The following is a 7,127-nucleotide window of genomic DNA, read 5'->3' as shown; positions in this document are numbered from 1 at the left end:
TCCGCACAAGTTGTATATATTCTAAAGTCCGGTAGGTAGGACGGGGGCGGAATACCCGTTCACATTATTGAGATACGTTATAAAGGTTTGACATCCAAGTAATAAGATACGCCCAAAAAATAGTTAATCATTGATAAAATTTTTAAACTAGAAAATTTTAGTTGCCAGTTGCTTGAGTAACTGTTTTTGCCGTATCATTGTGATACGTACGTGTTCAAAGTCACGTCAAACGTATACAAGCATCTCTACAAGCATGTACTTCAGTTTGCCGTAGGAAACCTCATTGTAGTAACGTTTTACATTTATCACTCTCTAACGTCCAGTAGATAGCTTTGGCTTGAAATTGGTTCAATCGAGCTTAACTTCCCGCTTTACATGTACATTTCAACATGTTTCTCTTTGTACTACATTTCGACCAGTATAAATGCGATTATTTTTAGGAGGAGATAATCGTTACTGTATGCAAATATGTAGGTCTATTATAAAATGTTTAGATTGTAGATAATGTTGTGCAAACGGTAGTTAAACCCTATATGATAATATATGCTTATACTGATAAATTTGTACGTTGTCAAATTTTTCTTGTGTGTTTTTATTGTTGAAGATGTCCTCACGATAGTCCTTTATTACTTTTGCATTGTCAATAAACAGGTAGTCATTAAACAAATCTTTATTTTTCAATACGACGGTCTATATTGATGATTATCTGTATTTCTCACCTAACGCTAATAGTTACAGAGATATTGAACTCTAGACTTTGAGCTAGACTTTTGCAAATTCAATTTGTCTTAAGTCTTTAAATGACTAGTGCTAGATACATTTAACGAACTGTGGAACAGATAGAGGACAGAATAGCAAGGTTCTTTTATTCACAACCAAGTATTTTACAAGAGCCGACGTTTCGACGACTGTCTGCCATCTTCATCAGGGCAGTACTGACTAGTTCACAGTGCACTGAAGCTAGTGTTACAGATACAGAACACTTCAACAGGAATGTCGGCGACTTTTTCGAAGAAGCTGTTATCTCTCTCTCCGTGCCTGGTGCACGCAGGAACGCGTTTTCCGTCCGTTAATATCACCAAACTTCAGCACAACGTCATCGCGGCATGCAGGCAAACACGCAGGGCAAATATTTGGCGGCCCGGCTCTCATGTGGCGAGTATGTGCGCGCGATCTGTGCCCCGATACGGCGCGAAGCCGTGACGACAGGGCGACGGTGAGTGGCATGTTTGTTGTGCCGTTCGCTACTATGTGGCAATAAGTCTCCATCTACTTGACGGGATTGCCACACGCGGGATTAGGCAATGATGAGGTGATCTGAGAATAACGCGCGAATCATTACAGAGGCGGAACTACGGACAAAAGACAGTGTTGATTTATCTGAGCTATGTTAGCATTTAATACAATAAAAGTTTTAGGATATAGACTACTTGAATAAGTCGTTAAAGCCTAGTTCAAAACACTAATCCACTAAGTATGCTGTCGTCACACTCGTCAATTAGGTGGCCAAGCTTCTGGTAACGTGCAGTTTGTGTGACGTTTTTGTTTGTTTGTTTCGCAAGCTGGGTAAGAGCAGACTGTAAGGTTTGATCCCCTCACACCGGGAAGAGCCCCTACTCTTTTCGATTAGTGTGGTGGGTTCTTTGTTCGATGTATGGCTCTCCTCAAGCACCTTCGCTTTACCTCTCATCCGAGAGCACTCCCTAGCCGAAACTAGATACTCATTTCCACCTGAGTTGAGTGAGGAAATAGGTGCAAAGTGTCTAGCATCAGGGCCTGCTAGGGATTCGAACCCTGAATCTTTAGATTCTAAGTCACCAACCCTAACCAAAGGATAACGTTTTCCCGGCTCTTTGTTTCCCTGTGAAGGTTTGACTGCACCAGTGACACGCCGCCAGTGACAGGTTTGACAGTTTGTGGTCGCTGCGGTTCAAACCGCTAAACGACGTGCCAGTGTGACGTAATCCGAATACTGAAGGTGCTACGCACAGTAGGCAGCATAAGCGCGGACGGAGTGGTCCAAGTATCAAGCAGATACGTGGCTCTGGCTTAATTTTTTGCTGCCTTTCGTCAATTTTGTAACGTACTCGGGGACAGCTCATCGACACATTAAAGTCGATGCATTTGAAACACCCACTAAAGATCGAGCTACCTGTATAGACGCACGTAAAGATGAAGGTCCTGTGTTTGATGAGAGACACGCATTCCTTCAGCATGTTAAAGAACCCACCACACCTTTCGAAAAGAGTAGGGGTCCATCCCAGTGTGAGTGGATCAAACCTTACAGTCCGGTCTTACGCAGCTTGTACATACTGTACAGAAGCTTGTGTGTTATGCCTAAAGGCGGTTTAAAGGTTTTTGTGCGATACAAACAAAACGCTGCTGGAGGACGAATATATCTGCTTGGAGATGGCGTGTTCGTTGTTCTCATGAAAAGACAGCATAGAAAGACCAGCCTGTTATTGTAAGATGATAGAGTGAGCTAAACCGGAGTCGCTGTCCTTCGGGGATGCTATATCTCCATGGCGACCAGACGGACGATACTATATTCTACAAAGGGGTCTCAGAAATGCCAATCGCTTGTCTTTAGAAGCAGTAGAATAGTTGATTTGTTGAAAGCAAATATTGCACTACAATGAGATTACACTATAAGCACTATAGCAACAAGAGGCCTGAAGAAGAATAGAAGAAAACATGATTACGCAACCATTTTGAGTGGCTCGTCCTATGACTGCCGGGACTCGCGGATGGCCGGGAAAATAATGGAAATTGGACAAATAGAGTAGATAGTATGCTAAGGGAGTCGGCTACGGAGAGAGGGTCAAATCTGCTATCCTACACGTAGGACTGCGCCTGCAAATGAAACCCTCGATGGCCAAACTCCTCTGGCAAATATTCTCCCTATAGCCGGCGTGGTTAGTCTGGTAGAGACTAGTTTTACCCTCTAGTGCGAGAAGCTACAAAGTTCTGGAAAACGTTCCGGATAAGACAGCGCTTCCTCCGTCTTATCCTGTCTAAGCCCCCGGGGAGAACGTGAACTCCGCCGTTCCATCACTCCGGCTTAGACAGGAGATAAAGTTGACCCGCTTTCCGCACGCGATGTTTTTGTAGGGATGCTGTACTGTAAATCCCTTAAAGTTCGCGTGGTTCTAATTTCACGCTAATAGGAAATAGAGTGCTCGCAGTGGTTTTGAATTCGCGGCAGCGCTATATAGTCACACACTGCTACAGTATCGAACAAAAATGTTTGCGGTGATTTTAAGTTCGCGGTGAAAAGGTCGCCGCGAAAACCGCGAACATAAAATCACCGCGAACGTTTCTGTATTTACAGGAACGCGCTGACGGTGCGGAGGAGCCAGCCGACTGTCCATCTATTATTCACGACGCCTAATGCGGGACGGCTCAACTTGACAATGCCGCCGCGCAAATGCACTTACGCCATTCTTCACTCGGGTTTCTCGGAACACGGCGGGCAGAGACAGCAGCCTTCACCCCCTTACCCGACAGCTCAATGTTCCGAACTTACGTAACGCCTCAATGTAATTACATCCCTCTCTGCTACTGTTAAAGACCTTCATTTTGTTAGCGTTTTTATTAGTCTTTCTATAAGTATCTTTAGATATTCCTGTTTCCGATGGGGAAGGGGGTCAGGACTGTAAATGATATTCGTCAGTCAGCCGATACTATAAAATAGCAAAAAAAAATCCTGCCCCGTGTGAGGATCGAACTCACGACCTTCAGATTATGAGACTGACGCGCTGCCTACTGCGCTAACGAGGCTGTGGGAACGGCAGGCATCAATGCAATAAACCCGGACACGACTGGACCATCAAAACAGTTGCTGCTGTCCATCAGAATAAGCGGTTCAGCCTTTACAAGAAGCGATGTTTTTACGACTTTAAAGTCAGCCGGGCCATAAAGTCTCAAATCTTACCATTAAGACAAAACGTGAGTAATAAAACCACATTCTATGTTTCTTATTGAGGCTTTTTATTGACGTCAGAATAACTATAATTTGGTGCTGATGATGTGTCTTGGTTCCGATGACGTATCCCCGGTGCCGATGACGTAATCCTTGGTGCTGATGACGTAGTCCTTGGTACTGATGACGTGTCCTGGGTGCTGATGACGTAGTCCTTGGTGCTGAAGATGCAATCAACTTTTGGTCCTGATGACGTGCAGATGCTGCTGATGACGTGTTACGTTTTGCCTGGTATACTTTTAAACTCCAGATGGTTTTAAAACTAGATCTAAGTTAGCAATTCTTGTCGGGGAAAATACAACATAGCTTAAAAGCCATCGCGTGCAGCCCTCGAGATTCCGCGAGACTAAGGAGACTTCACCCCTTACCCGTACTGCTTTGCAACCCTTCCAACCACACACACAAAGTATAGCTCCACTGCGCACGTCTGACAATCTTGCATTCTGTAAAGGGGAAATCGCAGATGTACAAACAGACACACACACACACATGCACGCACACGAACACACACACACACGCGCACACGCGCGCACACACACACAGACGCACACAGACGCACACACACAAACATACACGCAGAGACCTAGGAGACACACACAGACACACAAACGCATACGCGCCCACAAACACACACAGGCCCCCACACACAGACATACAGACAAAGAGAGAGAGAGACGCACACAGACACACACACAGACAGACAGACAGACACACACACACAGAGGCAGGCAATTTTTTTAACCATACTATGCAATAGCACTACTTGTTACTTAACCAAAAGGAAGTCAGTGAAGTAACAAGAAGTGCCATTGCTTCCTGTCCCTTGTGGACCGAGTCCTGAGTGCCCCGCAGTTTGCACAGTTGCCGGCCGCTCCGTGGGAAGGAGGCGGGGGGACTTTGCACACCTGCCGGGAGCACACTTCCCCGTGACCCGCCCCCGTACGGACGGTGTACGGTTCATACTTAACAACGGGGCCGGCTTCTCATTAGCCGCTTGGTTCATCATTCGTTTCCCACGTAGGCATATCGGACATCTTCAACTAGACATTTTGCAGACATATTATTTCGCTGTTTTAGGCCAGTATCTCGACCCTGCAACAAATGATACATGCAAAAGAACACATTTTTGACATGTTTTTTGTTTGTCACTTAACGGCGGTGCTTGGTTCTCATGTAGCAGCGTGGTTCATCATTCTTTTCCCACGTATTGTTGAAGGCATACCTTTGTACATCAGTTGCTAATGAACATTTTAAGACATGTTTGTGCTTGTGTTTTATGCACTTTAGGTCTCGATCCTTGTGATAATACATCTCCATGCAAAAGAGCACATTTTTTTACTTGATCTTTATTCTGATATATGCTTCAGATTTATAAAGATAGTTGTTACCTTATTACAAGATAGATGAGTGATATTTTGACTTTCCGAAATGTGTTCCGTTGTCAAAGAAATGTCCGGTTCCTTCAAATGCAAAGTGTTTTTGGATTGCTTTATTAATGTTTGTACACTTCGGGTAAAATAAGAAACGCGGTAGAACCCCATACTATGCAGTTAACAGTCCGACATCTGAACAATCGGAAACCTATTTACTCATAATTGCTTCCATCCTGTCGCCATGGTAACGGGTATACAAAACCTATTTTTGGCAATACTGGAGTCGGTCGAGATAGTAACTTCCGTAGTGCGGAACTATTCAAATTACTCCAACATGTCCGAGTGATTACCGAAAGACTTCTAGAGCTTGTACACGAGTACGTTCATAAGGTCGCCATGGAAACGGCTGGATATAGCACGTGACGTCACCTCTGTAGTCCGTAGCAACAGAGTGTGTTCGCCTGTTCCGTGGAAGCAACACGGAAGCAAATTTGTCGTGCAAGCAAAAATTAATTGGTCCATTCCAGTTTCTGTTTGTTTTCCTCTTCAAGGGAATGCCTGTTTGTCGATTTCATGTGCACAGATTATCAACTCGTTAAATTGCAGGCAAAAATAGAAACAGTGAAATTAGCGCAGACGAAAATGTTAACTAATAGTTATTATTAGAACCGTGAATATACGAAGCTTGTACTCCAGCCCTGTGGCTCAGTGGAGTATTTTCAGGAAATGCTAAAAAGTTAATGATACCGGTCCTTCTTTGCAATGAACAAGTTATCAGTGTTTATATCCATTTTATATCTTTGATGAATACCATTCCAGGTCTAAGGACGTCCTGCGCCTTTAGATTCACCCCTAACCCTCTCTGGTTGGGCAAAATGATGAACAAACGTTTTTGCTTAAAACTTTGTCCAATTTCTATTTTCAAACCAATTAGTATGGAATGCGATGGGCTATTATAGAAGTATTGAAGCGCAGGTGCTGTTTTGGTTTAACTTACTTTTGCTGTTGCCGTTGGCTAACTCTCTTCCTTCTTACCTATCTTGCCTTCCCGCTGTCGTTTCCCTACCAGGTTTATCATTAGCTCCTGTAAACTTTGTCCGGACTCCGTTTAGCGTCCCGTTAGTCGCACCTGTACAAACCTGACCCCGTCCGCGCACTCTGGAACGATAAGGAGAGGTCGGATAGTTTCAGTGACAAACATAACATGTTTACTACAAGTTCTTGCAACTTGAAAATAACAGGACAAAGAACAGTGAATGAAGAACAGTATACACTGTATTACATCTGACTGTTCCAATACAAATTAAAACGCCAACTCTTAATCTTAACTAGTTTTACGTCTTTTGACGTTAGAAGACCAACGCTTTTTCTGGAATGTGTTTGTTCTGTGCCGTTAAGAGGTAGTTTTCTTTTTGTCTATGAACGTGGAAAATTATGATATAAACATTAAATGTTATGTACCAATTCTTCATACAATATAAGTCAAGGCTCAGTTGGATTATCGAGTAACATTGTAAACATTCATGTTCTTTTTTTTTTCAAATCTTGCCTAGCTTGACACAATGCTCCCCTGTGTAGGGAAAACCCACGCCTGGTATCGTGAAGTGATGACAAAGCAGCATAGATAAGAGTTTAATGTCTGCGATTTCTGGTTGCCTTGTTTTTCAGGTATTATGGCCGTTTCTTACATACACTTTTCTGTCAGCTAGCTAGTGAGGAAATGGACCTGAAGATAACATCATCCTCATCATCGTCTTCTGGTTGCGGCGGTT

At 43.7% G+C, this 7,127-nt stretch overlaps 1 non-coding gene across 1 annotated transcript; it reads right to left on the bottom strand.

The window, feature by feature from the left end:
* Positions 1–3,707: 3,707 nt before the first annotated feature.
* On the bottom strand, positions 3,708–3,780 carry Trnam-cau (transfer RNA methionine (anticodon CAU)). Its single transcript has one exon. It is a non-coding gene; the product is annotated as a tRNA-Met (tRNA).
* Positions 3,781–7,127: the final 3,347 nt, after the last annotated feature.

Source organism: Branchiostoma lanceolatum, chromosome 4 (assembly GCF_035083965.1).
Source record: "Branchiostoma lanceolatum isolate klBraLanc5 chromosome 4, klBraLanc5.hap2, whole genome shotgun sequence".
Classification (NCBI taxonomy): Eukaryota; Metazoa; Chordata; class Leptocardii; order Amphioxiformes; family Branchiostomatidae; genus Branchiostoma; species Branchiostoma lanceolatum.
Note: the sequence above shows the minus strand (reverse complement) of the source record. Positions and strands in the feature narration are given on the sequence as shown.